Here is a 17,094-nt window from a genome sequence, read left to right on the forward strand (position 1 = left end):
CTGGCCTCAGCTCCGCTATTGCATGTTCATCTGAACTTGAACCCAGGCCTACTTGGAGAAGTGTTTGTGTGCCGATTTCCAGAAACTGCGAAGGGCTACAGCAATGATAACTCTCTCAGTGGTAAGGGAGAGCATTGTGTGACTTCTCAATTTGTTGTTTGAACGACAGCGTCAAAGCTGCACAGAGAGAATCAGGTCTCTGTGTCTCTATGTTGGCTATGCAGCTTCCCACACAGAGATGTCCCCGTTGGAGCCAAGAACATTCCCCATAGAGTGAGGTTCACTAGAGCACTCCTAGAGAGCAAAGACTTATCCATGCGGTTTTCCCTTCCCCTGTGCGTGTGGGTCTCCGGGATCGGCCCCTGCTCCGTGGAAACAGCCTCTGAGAAAAGATCTCCAAGAACCTCTTATCCCCCAGGCTGGGAAGCGGAGTTCGCAGGAGGTGGGATAAGCAAGCTTCCTTCGGCAAGAAGAGACAGCCAACCGGCCTGTGTTTGGAAGCCTATATTTGCAAGGAATGGGTTAGTTTCTCCTGACCGAGACCGCCAGATGTGCTGAGAAGATAGAAATTCCAGAGGCAGGGTCGAGGTTCCTGACTGCCCTTTGCCAGCCTTGCAAAGACATTCCCAGATTCTAACGTTATTTTCCATGAAGGAGCAGGCATTGGGAATATGTCAGACTTGACTGGCGCCTTACTGGCCTCAGCTCAGCTACTGCCTTTCCATTCAAACAAGGACAAGGGCCTACTTGGTGAAGGGTAAGGGTCTGCTTCTTTCCAAACTGCCAAGGACTACAGCAATGAGACCTCTGTCAAGGTGAGGGAAGCCTATGCGGATGGATTCTTAGCAGGTGCTTTGCCACAAAGCATCAGCACCCACGGAGAGAATCAGACTCCCTTTGCCACTATGTTGGGTGTGTAGCTTCATGCACAGAGGTGTCTCTGTAGAAGCCAAGAATGTTCCTGAGAGATGAGGTTCACTAGAGCTCTCCTACAGAGCATAGACCTGTCCATGTGGTTTTGTCTTCCCCTGTGAGTTGGGCCCCCGAGGTCCGACCCAGCTCCAGGGAAACAGCCCCTGAGAAAAAATCTCCAGGAACAGCTTTGCGCCCAGGCTGGGAAATGCAGTTCACAGGAGGCAAGGCAAGCGAGCCTCCTGCAGGGAAAAAGAGGCCTTACTGCTCCTGGACGATCAGGCTGCAAGAGTGTGTGAGACCTCACTTGTGCCTTACTGGCCTCAGCTCCGCCGTTGCCTGTTGTTTCGAGCTAGGACCCAGGCCTACTTGGAGAAGGGTTAGGGTGCGGATTTCTACAAACTGTCAAGGACTACAGCAATGAGAATTCTCTTAGCAGTAAGGGAGAGCATTGTATGGATTCTCAAGCTGTTGTTTGAATGACAGCTTCAAAGCTACACAGAGAGAATCAGGCTCTCTGTTCCCCTATTTTGGCTGTGCAGCTTCACACACAGAATTTGACTCTGTTGGAGCCAGAAATATTCCTGAAAGACTTAGGCTCACCAAAGCTGTCCTCCAGAGCAAAGACATTGGATGTGGTTTTGCCTTCCCTTGCCAGTATGGGTCCCCTAGCTTGGCCCCAGCTCCGGGGATACAGCCTCTGAAAAAAATCTTGCAAGAAGCGATTTTTCCTCCAGGCTGTTAAGCGGAATTCGCAGTTTGCAAGTTAAGGAAGCCTGCTTCGTGGAAGAGCAAGCAGCCAACTGGCCCTGTGTTAGGAAGCCTGTATTTGAAAGGAATGGGTTAGCTTCTACAGCGGGAGAACCTCAGATCTGCTCAGGGGACTGAAATACTAGAGTCAGGGTCGAGGTTCTCCCTTGTCCTTTGCGCACCTTGCAAAGACATTCCTAGCTTCTAGCGTTAGTGTCCCTGTAGTAGCAGGCTGCAGGAGCGTGTGATAAATGACTGCCGCGTTCCTGTCCTCAGCTCCGCTATTGACTTTCTATTCGAACTAGAACCCAGGCCTACTTTGAGAGGGGTTAGGGTCCAGTGTTTCCAAACTGCCAAGGGCTACGGCAATGCGAGCTCTGTCAGAGGTAAGAAAAGAGCAATTGGTTGGATTCTTCAGCTGCTGCGTGGCTGCACAGCTTCCGCGCTGCATGGAGAGCATGAGGCTCCTTGTGGCCCTATTTTGGGTACGCAGCAACATGCACACAGAATGTCTGTGTTCACTTATGTACAGGCTTATGTACACTAGAGCTCTCCTACAGAGCAAAGACCACTCAGTGGGCTCCAAGAGATACCTGTCGCGGCTCGAGAAGAGAGTGGAGTCCTTTGCTTCCCCTCGAGATGAGGCCTGACTCCCCGGGTGAGTATGGAATGCAACCCCAAATCCCTGTCGCCTATGGAGAGGAACATTAAGTCCTGGATACAAGCCTAGATGAGGTCTAGTTTGCCCTTCAGTGAATGGAGCCCAATCCACAGCTCTCCCTGGCAACTCGAATGGAAGATTAGACTTCCTGGGCCAACACAAGAGGAAGCCTGAATTCCCCGTCGTAACTCGAGAATCCCACCGAAACTCGAGAAAATCCATGTGCTTCCCTCGTCATCGCAAGATGAGGCCCTTTGTCCGCTACAGCATCTCAAGAGAAGTCCCACGTTCCATCCTGAAGTGCGAAACGGTACTTGGCACCCTTGATGCGACCCCAAAAGTTCCGCGACATACCAGACTCACTCAAGGGGAACACCGAGGTTCCCGGCACCACTTCATCTGACCCCTTCTCCTCTCCTGATTGCGACAGGAGGGTCGACTCCCCTTCTCTGTCTGCAAGGGGTTCCCGACCTTCCGGGCGCACCTCAGGATGAGGCCGGTCTCATGAGGAAGTTCGAGACGTAGCCTCGTGGGTGGTGCCACATGCCGAAAGACCCCAATTTCACGGTCCACTCTTGAAAAGAACCCGATGCCAGCACACCTCTTTGAAGGAAAACCTGTGGATGAAGGCACAACACGAAGGGGCACTGACACCCGCGTGCATCGTCCAGAAAAACCCGCAGGTCCCACAGACATTTCGACAAGTGGCCTGTCACCCTGTAAACAACTCGAAAGGCAAACGAAGGTCCATTCCTCAACAGAAGACTAGGTGTGACTCTCTTGTCCCTACTCTGCAGGGACCATGGGATCCGAGTCAGAAACGGAGAGGAAGCCTGAGGTTCCTGCGTCCACTCGAGATGAGGCCCTCTTCCATTGCACCACACCCAGTGGAGTCCCGAGAGGCCCCTACCAACTCCACAGTATCCCTGAGTTCTCAGAGGCACAATGAGAAGCTCCCTGAGGTCACAGGCACAAGTCGAGGGAACCCTGGGTTTTCTGCCATGACTCGAGAAAGACCTCGAGAGTGCTTCAAAATGTGTTGAGTCGCGATTCCCCTACCATGACTCGAGAGCCATGACACGCACCCCCTCTTCACGCGCATGGAGACCTGACTAACCTGGCACTGCACGAGAGGCTCCCTGAGATCCTCATCGTACCTCGTGAGGAAACCCACACTGCCGTGGCAGCTCGAGGAAACACATGAGACACCCCGGTCATCGCGAGATGAGGGCCTTATATTCCTGCATGGCCTGGAGACCAATCACGAGTCCTCTCTCCAAACTGAAGAGCAGGCTGGACTCCGTTGAGGCCGCTCAGGGGGCTCCAACAGATCCTTGTCGCGACTCAAGAGGAGAGCGGAGTCCTTGGCTTCCCCTCGAGATGAGGTCTGACTCCCCGGGGAAGCCTGGAATGCAACCCCGAGATGCCTGCTTTCCCTGGAGAGGAATAGTAGGTCCTGGACACACGCCTAGGTGAGGTCTCTTCGGCCCTGCAGTGACTCGAGCGCAACCCCCAGATTTCCCTTGCAACTCGAGGGGAAGATTGGGCTTCCCAGGGCCAACCCAAGAGGAAGGCTGAGATCCCCATTGTAACTCGAGAATCCCGCCGCAACTCGAGAAAAACCACGTGGTTCCCACCTCTTGGCAAGATGAGGCCCTTGCCCGCCACGGCGTATCAAGGGAAGTCCCCTGTTCCGCCCTGAAGGGCGAAACGGTCCCTGACAGCCTTCCTGCGACCCCCAAGTTCACCGACATGCCGGGTTCCCTCGAGGGGAACACCGAGGGTCCCAGCACCGCTTCATCTGAGCCCCTTCTCCCCTCCGGATTGCGACAGGAGAGGCGATTCCCCTGCGTGGTCTGGAAGGGGTTCCCGGCCTTCCCGGCGCACCTCAGGATGAGGCTGTCCTCACGAGGAAATTCGAGACGAGCCACGTGGGTGGGGCCACATGCAGAATGCCCCCGATTCCCGGGTCCGCTCTTGAGAAGGACCCGAGGCCCGGACCCCTCTTCGAAGGCAACCCTGTGGGTGAAGGCACAACACGAAGGGGCACTGCCACCCCCGCGCATCGTCCGCAGAGGCCCGCGGATTCCACACACAGCTCGACGATGGACCTGAGACCCCCTGAGCAACTCGAGAGGCCAGCGGGATTCCCTTCCTCAGACAAGACGAGGCCTGACTCTCCTGTGCCAACTCTGCAGGGACCCTGCGGTCGGAGTCCGAAACGGAGAGGAAGCCTGAGGTTCCTGCCTCCCCTCGAGGTGAGGCCCTCTTCCGTTGCGCCAGACCCAGTGCAGTCCCGAGAGGCCCCGCCAATTCCTCAGGATCCCTCGCCTCTCAGAGGCACCCTGGGAAGTTCCCTAAGGTCCCCGGCAGAAGGCGAGGGAAACGAGGGTTTCCCACCACCCCCCGAGAAAGACCTCGAGAGTCCTTCTTCAACGCATCTCGAGGCCCTAGTCCCCTCCCGTGACTCGAGAGCCATGACGCGCTCCCCCTCGCCACGCGCATGGAGTCCTGACTTCCCTGGCGCCGCACGAGAGGCTCCCTGAGATCCCCGTCGTGCCTCGGGAGAAACCCCACACTCGCGCCGCAGCTCCAGAAAACCCACGAGACGCCCCCGTTATCGTGAGATGAGGGCCATCATTAACTGCATGGCCTGGAAGGCAATCCCAAGTCGTCTCTCCAAACTCCACGGGAGGCTTGACTCACTAAGGCTACCCAGTGCGCTCAATAGGTACCCGTCGCGACTCGAGAGGAAAGCGGAATACTTTGCTTCCCCTAGAAACAAGGCCGGACTTCCTGGGTGAGTCTGGAATACCACCCCGAGATCCCTGTCACCCCTGGAGAGGAATATTCGGTCCTGGACACAAGCCTAGATATGGTCTATTTTGCCCCGCAGTGACTTGAGTGGGATCCCAGCTCACCCTCGCAACTCGAATGGAAGATTGGACTTCCATGGGCCAACACAGGAGGAAATCTGAATTCCCCGTCGAAACTCGAGACTCCCTCCGCAATGCGAGCAAAAGCACGTGATTCACTCGTCATCCCAAGATGAGGCCCTGGCCCGCTACAGCGTCTCAAGTGAAGTCCCACGTTCCGTCTTGAAGTGCGAAATGCTACTTTTCACCCTTGATGTAACCCCAAAAGTTCCCCGACACACCGTTCTCACCGAGGGGAACACCGAAGTTCCCGGCACCACTTCATCTGATCACTTTCTCCCCTCCTGATCACGACAGGAGGGTATATTCCCCTGCTTTGTCTGGAAGGAGTTCCCGCCCATCCCGGCGCACCTAAGGATGAGGCCTTTCTCAGGAGGAAATTCGAGACGTAGCCTCGTGGGTGGTGCCACATGCCGAAAGACCCGATGGTGCGGTCCAATCTGGATAAGAACCCGATGCCCGGACACCACTTCGAAGGCAACCCTGTGGATGAAGGCACCACAGAAGGGTTACTAAAACTCCCGTGCATCGTCCAGAAAAACCCACAGGTTCTACACACAGCTCCACAAGTGGAATGTCACCCCGTGAACAATTCTATAGGCAAGCAGAGTTCGATTCCTCAACACAAGATGAGGCCTGACTCTCCTGTCCCAACTCTGCAGGGACCCTGCCATCCGAGTTAGAAATGGAGAGGAAACCTGAGGTTCCTGTCTCAACTCGAGGTGAGGCCCTCTTCCATTGCACCAAACCCAGATGAGTCGCGAGAGGCCCCTCCCAACTCCACAGTATCCCTGAATTCTCAGAGGCACATTGAGAATCTACCTGAGGTCACCGGCACAAGTCAAGGGAACCCAGGGTTTCCTGCTGCGACCCGAGAAAGACCTTGAGAGTCCTTCAGCGCGTCTTGAGGCCCGATTCCCCTACCATGACTCAAGAGCAAAGACCCGCTCCCCATCGCCATGCGCATGGAGACCTGACTTCCCTGACGCCTGAAGAGAGTCTCCCTGAGCTCCCCGTCGTACCTCTTCGGAAACCCCATTCAGGCACCGCAGCTCGAGAAAACCCACGATACGCCCCCGTCATCACGAGATGAGGGACTTCTTTCCTGCCTGGCATGGAGAGCAAAACCGAGTCCTCTCTCCAGACTCCACAGGAGGCTTGACTCTCTTTAGGCCTCTCAGTTGGCTCCAAGAGATACCTGTCAGGACTTGAAGGGAGAGAGGAGTCCTTTGCTTCCCCTCGAGATGAGGCCTGACTCCCCGTGTGAGTCTGGAATGCAACCCCGAGTTCCTGTCACACCTGGAGAGGAAAACTCGGTCCTGGACACAAGCCTAGATGAGGTCTATTTTGCACTGCAGTTACTAGAGAGCAATCGCCAGCTCTCCCTCGCAAATCGAATTGAAGATTGGACTTCCCTGGGCCAATACAATTGGAAGCCTGAATTCGACATCGTAACTCGAGAATCCCGCCGAAACTCGAGAAAATCCACGTGGTTCCCCCATCAGCGCTAGATGAGGCCCTTGCCCGCTACAGCGACTCAAGAGAAGTCCCACGTTCTGTCTTGAAGTGCGAAACGGTACTTGGCACCCTTGATGCAATCTCAAAATTCCCCGACATACCGGTCTCACTCGAAAGGAACACCGAGGTTCCCGGAACCACTTCATTTGAGCTCCTTCTGCCCTCATGATCGCGACAGGAGTGTTGATTCCCCTGCTATGTCTGGAAGGCGTTCCCGACCTTTCCAGCGCGCCTAAGGATGAGGCAGGTCTCAGGAGGAAATTCGAGACATAGCCTCGTGGGTGGTGCCACAAGCCGAAAGACCCCGATTTCCCGGTCTACTCTTGATAAGAACGCGATGCCCTGACACCTTTACGAAGGAAAACCTGTGGATGAAAGCACAACACGAAGGGGCACTGACACCCCCGTTTATCATCCAGAAAAACCCGCAGGTTACAAACACAGTTCAACAAGTGGTCTGTCACCCCATGAACAACTCGAGAGGCAAGTGGAGTTCCATTCCTCCACACAAGGCGAGACCTGATTTTCTGTACCAACTCTGCAGGGAAACTGCGATCCGAGTCAGTACCGGCGCAAGGAAACCCAGGAGAGGAAACATGAGGTTCCTGCCTCCACTCGAGATGAGGCTCTCATCCATTGCACCAAACCCAGTGGAGTCCAGAGAGGCTCCTCCCAACTCCACAGTACCCCTGACTTCTCAGAGGCACCCGGAGAAGCTCCATGAGGTCACCGGCACATGTCGAGGGAAACCAGGGTTTCCTGCCACAATGCGAAAAAGACCTCGAGAGTCCTACTTCAACGTGTCTTGAAGCCCGAATCTGCTTCCATGGCTCTATAGAAATGACACGCACCCCCTCGCCATGCACATGGAGACCTGACTTCCCTGGCGCCATAAGAGAGGCTCCCTGAGCTCCCTGTTGTACCTGGTGAGAAACCCCACACTGACGCCGCAGCTTGAGAAAACCCACCATACGCCCCTGTCATCGCGAGATGAGGGCCTTCTTTTCCTGCATGGCCTGGAGAGGAATACCGAATCCTCTTTTCAAACTCCACAGGAGGCTTGACTCCCTTTAGGCCACTTAGTGGGCTCCAAGAGATACCCATCGCGACTCGAGAGGAGAATGGAGTCCTTTGCTTCCCCTCGAGACAAGGCCTGACTCACCAGGTGGGTCTGGAATGCAACCCCGAGATCCCTGTCTCCCCTGGAGAGGAACATTAGGTCCTGGAAACAAGCCTAGATGAGGTCTCTTTTGCCCTTCTGTAACTCGAGAGCAATCCCCCGCTCTCCCTGACAACTCGAATGGAAGATTGGACTTCCCTGGGCCAACACAAGAGGAAGCCTGAATTCCCCTTCGTAACTCGAGAATCCCACCGCAACTCGAGAAAAAGCACTTGGTTCCCTCGTCATCGCAAGATGAGGCCCTTGCCCGCTACAGCTTCTCAAGAAAAGTCCCACGTTCCATCTTGAAGTGCGAAACGATACTTGACACCCTTGATGTGACCCCAAAAGTTCCCCGAAATATCGGTCTCACTCGAGGTGAACACCGAGGTTCCCGGCACCAGTTTATCTGAGCCCCTTCTCCCCTCCTGTTCGTGATAGGAGGGTCACTTCCCCTGCTTTGTTTGTAAGGGGTTCCCGACCTTCACGGGGCACTTCAGGATGAGGCCGGTCTCACGAGGAAATTCGAGACGTAGCTCGCGGGTGGTGCCACATGCCAAAAGACTATGATTTCCCTGTACACTCTACATAAGAACCCGATGCCTGGACACCTCTTCGAAGGCAACCCTGTGGATGAAGGCACAACACAAAGGGGCACTGACACCCTCGTGCATCGTCCGGAAAAACCCGCAGGTTCCACATACAGCTCAACAAGTGGCTTGTCACCCCTGAAGAACTCGAGAGGCAAGTGGGGTTTCATTCCTCTACACAAGACGAGGCCTGACTCTCCTGTCCCAACTCTGCAGGAACTTTGCGAGGCGAATCAGACCAGCGCCAGTGAAGTCACGAGAAGAACGCTGAGGTTCCTGCCTCCACTCGAGATTAGGACCTCTTCCATTGCACGAAAACCAGTGGAGTCCCGAGAGACGCGTCCCAGCTCCACAGTATCCCTGACTTCTCAGAGGCACCCTGAGAAGCTCCCTGAGGTCACCAGCACAATTCGTGTGAACCCAGGGTTTACTGCCGCCACCATAGAAAGAACTCAAGAGTCCTTCTTCAACGCATTTTGAGGCCTGATTCCCCTACCATGACTCGAGGGCAATGACGCGCTCCCTCTGCTACACTCATGAAGCCCTGACTTCCCTGGCGCCACACGAGAGGCTCCCTGAGCTCCCCGTCATACCTCGTGAGAAACCCCACACTGGCGCCGCAGATAGAGAAAACCCACGAGACGCCCCCGTTTTCGCGACATGACGGCCTTCTTTTCTAGCATGGCCTGGAGATCAATCCCGAGTCCTCTCTCCAAACTCCACAGTAGGCTTGACTCCCTTTTGGTCACTCAGTGGACTCCAAGACATACCCGTCGGGAGTCGAGAGGAGAGTGGAGTCTTTTCCTTCCCCACAAGGCGAGGCCTGACTCCTCGGGTGAGTCTGATATGCGAACCGGAGATCCCTGTCGCCCCTGGAGAGAAACATTAGGTCCTGGACACAAGCCTAGATGAGGTCTCTTTTTTCCTGCAGTGACTCGAGAGCAATCCCCAACTCTCCCTCGCAACTCAAATGGAAGACTGGACTTCCCTGGGCCAACAGAAGAGGAAGCCTGAATTTCCCGTTGTAACTCAAGAATCCCGCCACAACTCGAGAAAAACCACATCGTTCCCTATTCATCGCAAGATGCGGCCATTGCCGCTACAGCGTCTCAAAAGAAGTCTTACGTTCCATCTTGAAGTGCGATACGGTACTTGGCACCTTTGATGCGACACCAAAAGTTCCCCAACACACTGGTCTCACTGGAGGGGAACACCGAGGTTCCCGGCATCACCTCATCTGTGCCCCTTCTCCCCTCCTGATCGAGACAGGAGGGTCGATTCCCCTGCTTTGTCTGCAAGGGGTTCCGGCCTTCGCAGCGCACCTCAGGATGAGGCCGGTCTCACGAGGAAATTCGAGACGAACCACGTGGGTGGTGCCACATGCCGAACGCCCCCGATGCCCCGGTCCGCTCTTGAGAAGGCCCTGAGGCCCGGACCCCTCTTCGAAGGCAACCCTGTGGGTGAAGGCACAACACGAAGGGGTACTGACATCCCCATGCATAGTATGGAAAAACACGCAGATTCCAAACACAGATTGACAAGTGTCCTGTCATCCCTTGAAGAACTAGAGAGGCATGCGGAGTTCCTTTCCTCCACACAAGAGAAGGCCTGACTCTCCTTTCCCAACTCTGCAGGGACCGTGCGATCGGAGTCAGAAATGTAGATGAAACCTGACGTTCCTGCATCAACTCGAAATGAGGCCCTGTTCCATTGTGCCATACCCAGTGGAGTTCCGAGAGGCCCCTCCCAAATCCACAGTATCCCTGATTCTCAGAGGCACCCTCAGAAGTTCTCTGCGGTCACTGGCACAAGTCGAGTGAACCCAGGGTTTCCTGCTGCATTCTGAGCAAGACCTCGAGAGACCTTCTTTACCGCATCTTGAGGCCCGATACCCTACCATGACTGGAGAGCAATGACGCATTCCCCTCGCCACGCCCATTGAAACCTAACTTCCCTGGCGCCACACGAGAGGCTCCCTGCGCTCCCCGTCCTACCTCATGAAAACCCCACACTGGCACCGCCGCTCGAGAAAACTCACGAGACGCCCCCATCATCGTAAGATGAGGGCCTTCTTTTCCTACATGACCTAGAGAGCAATCCCGAGTCCACTCTCCAAACTCCACTGGAGGCCTGACTCCCTTTAGGCCACTCAGTAGCCTCCAAGAGATACACGTCGCTACTCTAGAGGAGAGCGGAGTCCGTTGCTTCCCCTCGAGCAGAGGCCTGACTACTTGGGTGAGTCTGGAATGGGATCCCGAGATCCGTGTCGCCCCTGTAGAGGAAAACTCGGTCCTGGACACAAGCCTAAATGAGGTCTTTTTTGTCCTGCATTGACTCAAGTGCAATCCCCAGCTCTCCCTCCCAACTCGAATGGATGATTGGACTTCCCTGGGCCAACACAAGAGGAAGCCTGTATTCCCCGTTGTAATTCGAGAATCCCGCCGCAACAGGAGAAAAACAACGTGGCTCCTCCGTCATCGAAATATGAGGCCCCTGTCAGCTATAGCGTCTCCAGGGAAGTCCCATGTTCCGTCTTGAAGTGTGAAACGGTAGTTGGCACCCTTGATGCGACCCCCAAATTTCCCTGACACCCCGGTCTCACTCGAGGAGAACATGGAGGTTCCCAGCACCGCTTCAGCTGAGCCTCTTCTCCCCTCCTGATGGCGACAGGAGGGTCGATTCCCCTGCTTTGTCTGGAAGGGGTTCCCAGACTTCCCGGTGAACCTCAGGATGAGGCCAGTCTCACGAGGGAAGTCGAGACGTAGCCTCGTGGGTTGTGCCACATGCCGAAAGACCCCGATTTCCTGGTCCGCTATTGATAAGATCCCGATGCCTGGTCACCTCTTCGAAGGTAACCCTGTGGATGAAGGCACAACACGAAGGGGCACTGACACCCCTCTGCATCGTCCCTCAAAACCGCAGGTTCCACATACAACTCGACAGGTGGCCTGTCATCCCATGAACAACTCGAGAGGCAAGCGGAGTTCCATTACTCCACACAAGACGAGGTCTGACTCTCCTGTCCCAACTCTGCAGGGACCCTGCTATCCGAGTCAGAAATGGAGAGGAACCCTGACGTTACTGCCTCAATCCGAGATTAGGTCCTCTTCAATTGCACCAGTCCCTGTGATGTCCCGAGAAGCCCCTCTCAACTCCACAGTATCCCTGACTTCTCAGAGGAACCCCGCTAAGCTCCCTGAGGTCATGGGCACAAGTCGAGGGAACCCAGGGTTTCCTGCCACACCCCGAGAAAGACCTCGAGAGTTCTTCTTCGAAGCGTCTTGAGGCTTGATTCCCCTACCATGACTCGAGAGCAATGAGGCGCCCCCCCACGCCACGTCCATGGAGACCTGACTTCCGTGGCACCACAGGAGTCTCCCTGAGCTCCCCGTCCTATCTCGTGAGAAACCCCAACCAGGCACTGCACCTTGAGAAAACCCACGAGACGCCCCCGTCATCGCGAGATGAGGGCCTTCTTTTCCTGCATGGCCTAGAGAGCAATCCCGAGTCCTCTGTCCAAACTCCACAGGAGGATTAACTCCATTTAGGCCACTCTTGGGCTCCAAGGGATACCCGTCGCGACTCGAGAGGAGAGCGGAGTCCATTCATTCCCTTCGAGACGAGGCCTGACTCCCCGGGTGAGTCTGGAATGCAACCCCGAGATCCCTGTCGCCCCTGGAGAGAAAAACTCGGTCCTGGACACAAACCTAGATGAGCTCTATTTTGCCCTGCAGTGACTCGAGAGCAATCTCCAGCTCTCACTTGCAACTCGAATGGAAGATTGGACTTCCCTGGGCCAACACAAGAAGAAACCTGTATTCCCCATCGTAACTCAAGAATCCTGCCGCAACTCGAGAAAAAACACGTGGGTCCCCCGTCAGCGCTAGATGAGGCCCTTGCCCACTACAGCGTCTAAAGAGAAGTCCCAGGTTCCGTCTTGAAGTGCGAAACGGTACTTGGCACCCTTGATGCAACCAGAAAAGTTACCCGACTTTCACTCAAGGAGAGCACCGAGGTTCCCGGCACTACTTCATCTGAGCCCTTTCTCTCCTCCTGATCCCGAAAGGAGGGTCGATTCCCCTGCTTTGTTTGGAAAGGGTTCCCGGACTTTCCTGCGCGCCTCAGGATGAGGCCGGTCTCACGAGGAAATTCGAGACGTAGCCTCGTGGGTGGTGCAACATGCTGAAAGAACCCAATTTCCCGGTCCGCACTTGAGGAGAACCCGATGCCCGGACACCTCTTCGAAGGCAACCCTGTGGATGAAGGCACAACAGGAAGGAGCACTGACGCCCCCGTGCATCTCCGAAAAACCCGCAGGTTCCACACACATCACGAAAAGTGGTGTCATCCTTGAACAACTTGAGATGTAAGCGGAGTTCCATTCCTCCGCAGAACACGAGACCTGACACTCCTGAGCAAACTCAACAGGGACCCTGCGATCTGAGTCAGATCCGGCCTCCAGGAAGTCAGGAGCAGAACCCTGAGGTTCCTGCCTGAACTCGAGATGAGGCCCACTTCCATTGCACCAAACCCAGAGGAGTCCCGAGAGGCCTCTCCCAAATCCACAGTATCCCTGACTTCTCAGAGGCACCCTGAGACGCTCCCTGAGGTCACCGGCACAAGTCAAGGGAACCCAGGGTTTCCTGCCGCAACCCTAGAAAGACATCGAGAGTTCTTTTTCTACCCGTCATGAGGCCCGATTCCCGTACCCTGACTTGAGAGCAATGACGCGCTCCCACTTGCCCCGCCAATGGAGACCTGACTTCCCTGTTGCCACACGAGAGGCTACCTGAACTCCCCGTCGTACCTCGTGAGAAACCCCACACTGGCGCCGCAGCTCGAGAAAACCCACGAGACGCCCCCGTCATCTCGAGATGTGGGCCTTCTTTTCCTGCATGGCCTGGAGAGCAATCCCGAGTCCTCTCTCCAAACTGAAGAGGAGGGTTGACTCCCTTTAGACCACTCAGTGGGCTCCAAGAGATACGCGTCGCTACTCGAGAGGAGAGCCGAGTCCTTTGCTTCCCCTCGAGACGAGGCCTAACTCCCTGGGTGAGTCTGTAATGCAAACCCGAGATCCCTGTCGCCCTTGGAGAGGATCATTGGGTCCTGAACACAAGGCTAGATGAGGTCGCTTTTGCCCTGCAGTAACTCGAGAGCACTCCCCAGCTTTCCCTCGCAACCCGAATGGAATATTGGACCTCCCTGGGCCAACACAAGAGGAAGCCTGAATTCCCAGTAGTAATTCGAGAATTCCACCTCAACTTGAGAAAAACCACGTGGTTGCCCCTTCATTGCAAGATGAGGCCCTTGCCCGCTCCAGCGTCTCAAGAGTATTCCCACGTTCTGTCTTCAAGTGCGAAATGATATTTGGCACCCTTAATGCTACCCCAAAAGTTCCCCGACATACGGGTCGCACTCGAGGGGAACACCGAGGTTCCTGGCACCACTTCATCTGAGCCCCTTCTCCCCTCCTGATCGCGAAAGGAGGGTCGATTCCCCTGCTTTGTCTGCAAGGGGTTCCCGACCTTCTCCACGCACCTCAGATGAGGCTGTCTCACGAGGAAATTCGAGACGTAGCCTCGATGGTGGTGCCACATGCCGAAAGACCGTGATTTCCCGATCCGCTCTTGATAAGAACGCGATGCCCAGACACCTATTCAAAGATAGTGTGGATGAAGGCACAACACGAAGGGGCACTGACACCCCCGTGCATCGTCCGGAAAAGACCGCAGGTTACTCATACAGCTGAACAAGTTCCTGTCACCCAGTGAACAACTCGAGAGGCAAGCGGAGGTCCATTCCTGCACACAAGACAAGGCCTGACTCACCTCTCCCAACTATGCAGGGGGCTGCGATCGGAATCAGAAATGGAGAGGAACCCTGAGGTTCCTGCCTCCCCTCGAGATGAGGCCCCCTTCCATTTCACCAACCCAGTGGAGTCCCGAGAGGTCTTTCCCAACTCCACAGTATCCCTGACTTCTCAGAGGCACCCGGAGAATCTCCCTGAGGTCACCGGCACAAGTCGAGGGAACTCAGGTATTCTTGCCAAGACCCGAGAGAGATCTTGAGAGTCCTTCTTCAACGCATCTAGAGGCCTGATTCCCCTACCATGACTCGAGAGCAATGACGCGCTCCCCCTTGCCACACGCATCGAGACCTAACTTCCCTGGCGCCACACAAGAGGCTCCCTGAGCTCCCCGTCGTACCTCCTGAGAAACCAACACAGGCGCTGCAGCTCGGTAAAACCACTGAGACCCCCCCCCCCCCCGTCATCGTGAGATGAGGGCCTTCTTTTCCTGCATGTCCTGGAGTGCAATCCCGAGTCCTCTCTCCAAACTCCAGAGGAGGCTTGACTCCCTTTAGTCCACTCAGTGGGCTCCAAGAAATACGCGTCGCAACTCGAGAAGAGAGATAAGTCCTTTGTTTCCCCTCGAGACGACGCCTGACTCCTGGGTGAGTCTGGAATGCAACCCCAAGATCCCAGTCACCCCTTGAGAGGAACATTAGGTCCTAGACACAAGCCTGGATGAGGTTTCTTTTGCCCTGCAGTGACTCGAGCGCAACCCCCATCTCTCCCTCGCAACTCGAATGGAAGATTGGGCTTCCCTGGGCCAACACAAGAGGAAGCCAGAAATCCCCTTCGTAACTCGAGAATCCCGCCGAAACTCGAGAAAAACCACGTGTTTCCAACGTCATCCCAAGATGAGGCCCTTGCTGCTATGGCCTCTCAAGAAAAGAACCACGTTCCGTCTTGAAGTGCGAAACGGTACTTTGCACCCTTGATGCGACACCAAATGTTCCTGGACACGCCGGTCTCACTCGACAGGAACACCTAGGTTCCCGCACCACTTCATCTGAGCACCTTCTCCCCTCCTGTTCGAGACAGGAGGGTCTATTCCCCTGCTTTGTTTGGAAGGGGTTCCCCACATTCCCGGTGCACCTCAGGATGAGGCCGGTCTCACGAGGAAATTCGAGACATAGCATCGGGGGTGGTGTCACATGCCGAAATACCCCGATTTCCCGGCCCACTCTTGAGAAGAACCCGATGCCCGGACACCTCTTCGAAGGCAACCCTGTGGACGAAGGCACAAAACGAAGGGTCACTGACACTCCCGTGCATCATTCGGTAAAAGCCGCAGGTTCCACACACAGCTCGACAAGAGGCCTGTCATCCCATGAACAACTCGAGAGGCAAGCAGAGTTCCATTCCTCCACTCAAGACGAGGCCTGACTCTCCGGTCCCAACTCTGAAGGGACCCTGCGATCGGAGTCCGAAATGGAGAGGAACCCTGAGGTTCCTGACTCCACTCGAGATGAGGCCCTCTTCCATTACACCAAAAACAGTGGAGGCCCGAGAGGCCCCTCCCAAATCCACAGTATCGCGACTTCTCAGAGGCACCCTTAGAAGCTCCCTGAGGTCACCGGCACAAGTCGAGGGAACACAGGGTTTCCTGACGCAACCCGAGAAAGACCTCGAAAATCCTCCTTCACGCGTCTTGAATCCCGATTCCCCTACCATGACTCGAGAGCAATGACGCGTTCCCCCTCGAAACTCGCATGGAGACTTGACTTCCCTGGCGCCACACGAGAGGCTCCCTGAGCTCCCCGTCATACCTCGTGAGAAATCCCACATTGGCTCCCCAGCTCGAGAAAACCCACGAGACGCCTCCGTCATCGCGAGATGAAGGCCTTCTTTTCCTGCATGGCCTGGAGAGCAATCTCGAGGCCTCTCTTCAAACTCCACAGGAGGCCTGACTCCCTTTAGGCCACTCTGTGGGCTCCAAGAGATACCCATTGGGACTCGAGAGGAGAGCGGAATTCTTTGCTTCCCCTATATACCAGGCCTGACTCCTCAGGTGAGTCTGGAATGCAACCCCGAGATCCCTGTCGCCCCTGGAGAGGAACATTAGGTCCTAGACACAAGCATAGATGAGGTCTCATTTGCCCTGAAGTGACTCGAGAGCAGTCCCCTGCTGTCCCTCGCACCTCGAATGGAAGAATGGACTTCCCTGGGACAACACAAGAGGAAACCTGAATTCCCCATCGTAATTCGAAAATCCCGCCGCAACTCGAGGAAAACCACGTGGTTCCCCCGTCATCGCAAGATGAGGCCCTTGCCAGCTACAGCGTCTCAGGAGAAGCCCCACGTTCCATCTTGAAGTTTAAAACGATAATTGGCAACCTTGATGTTACCACAAAAGTTCCCCGACACCCTGGTCTCACTCGAGGGGAACACCAAGGTTCGGTGCACCGCTTGTTCTGAGCCCCTTATCCCCTCCTGATCGCGACGGGAGGGTCGATTACCCTGCTTTGTCTGGAAGGGGTTCCGGACCTTCCCGGCGCACCTCAGGATGAGGCCGGTCTCACGAGGAAATTCGAGACGTAGCCTTGTGGTTGGTGCCACACGCCGAAAGACCCCGATTTCCCTGTCTGCTCTTGATAAGAACCCAATGCTAGGACACCTCTTCGAAGGCAATCCTGTGGACGAAGGCACAAAACGAAGGGGTCTGACACCCTCCTGCATCGTTGGAAAAGCCCGCAAGTTCCACATACAGATCGACAAGTGGC

This window comes from Bubalus kerabau, unplaced genomic scaffold (genome assembly GCF_029407905.1).
Source record: "Bubalus kerabau isolate K-KA32 ecotype Philippines breed swamp buffalo unplaced genomic scaffold, PCC_UOA_SB_1v2 scaffold_26, whole genome shotgun sequence".
Taxonomy (NCBI): domain Eukaryota; kingdom Metazoa; phylum Chordata; class Mammalia; order Artiodactyla; family Bovidae; genus Bubalus; species Bubalus kerabau.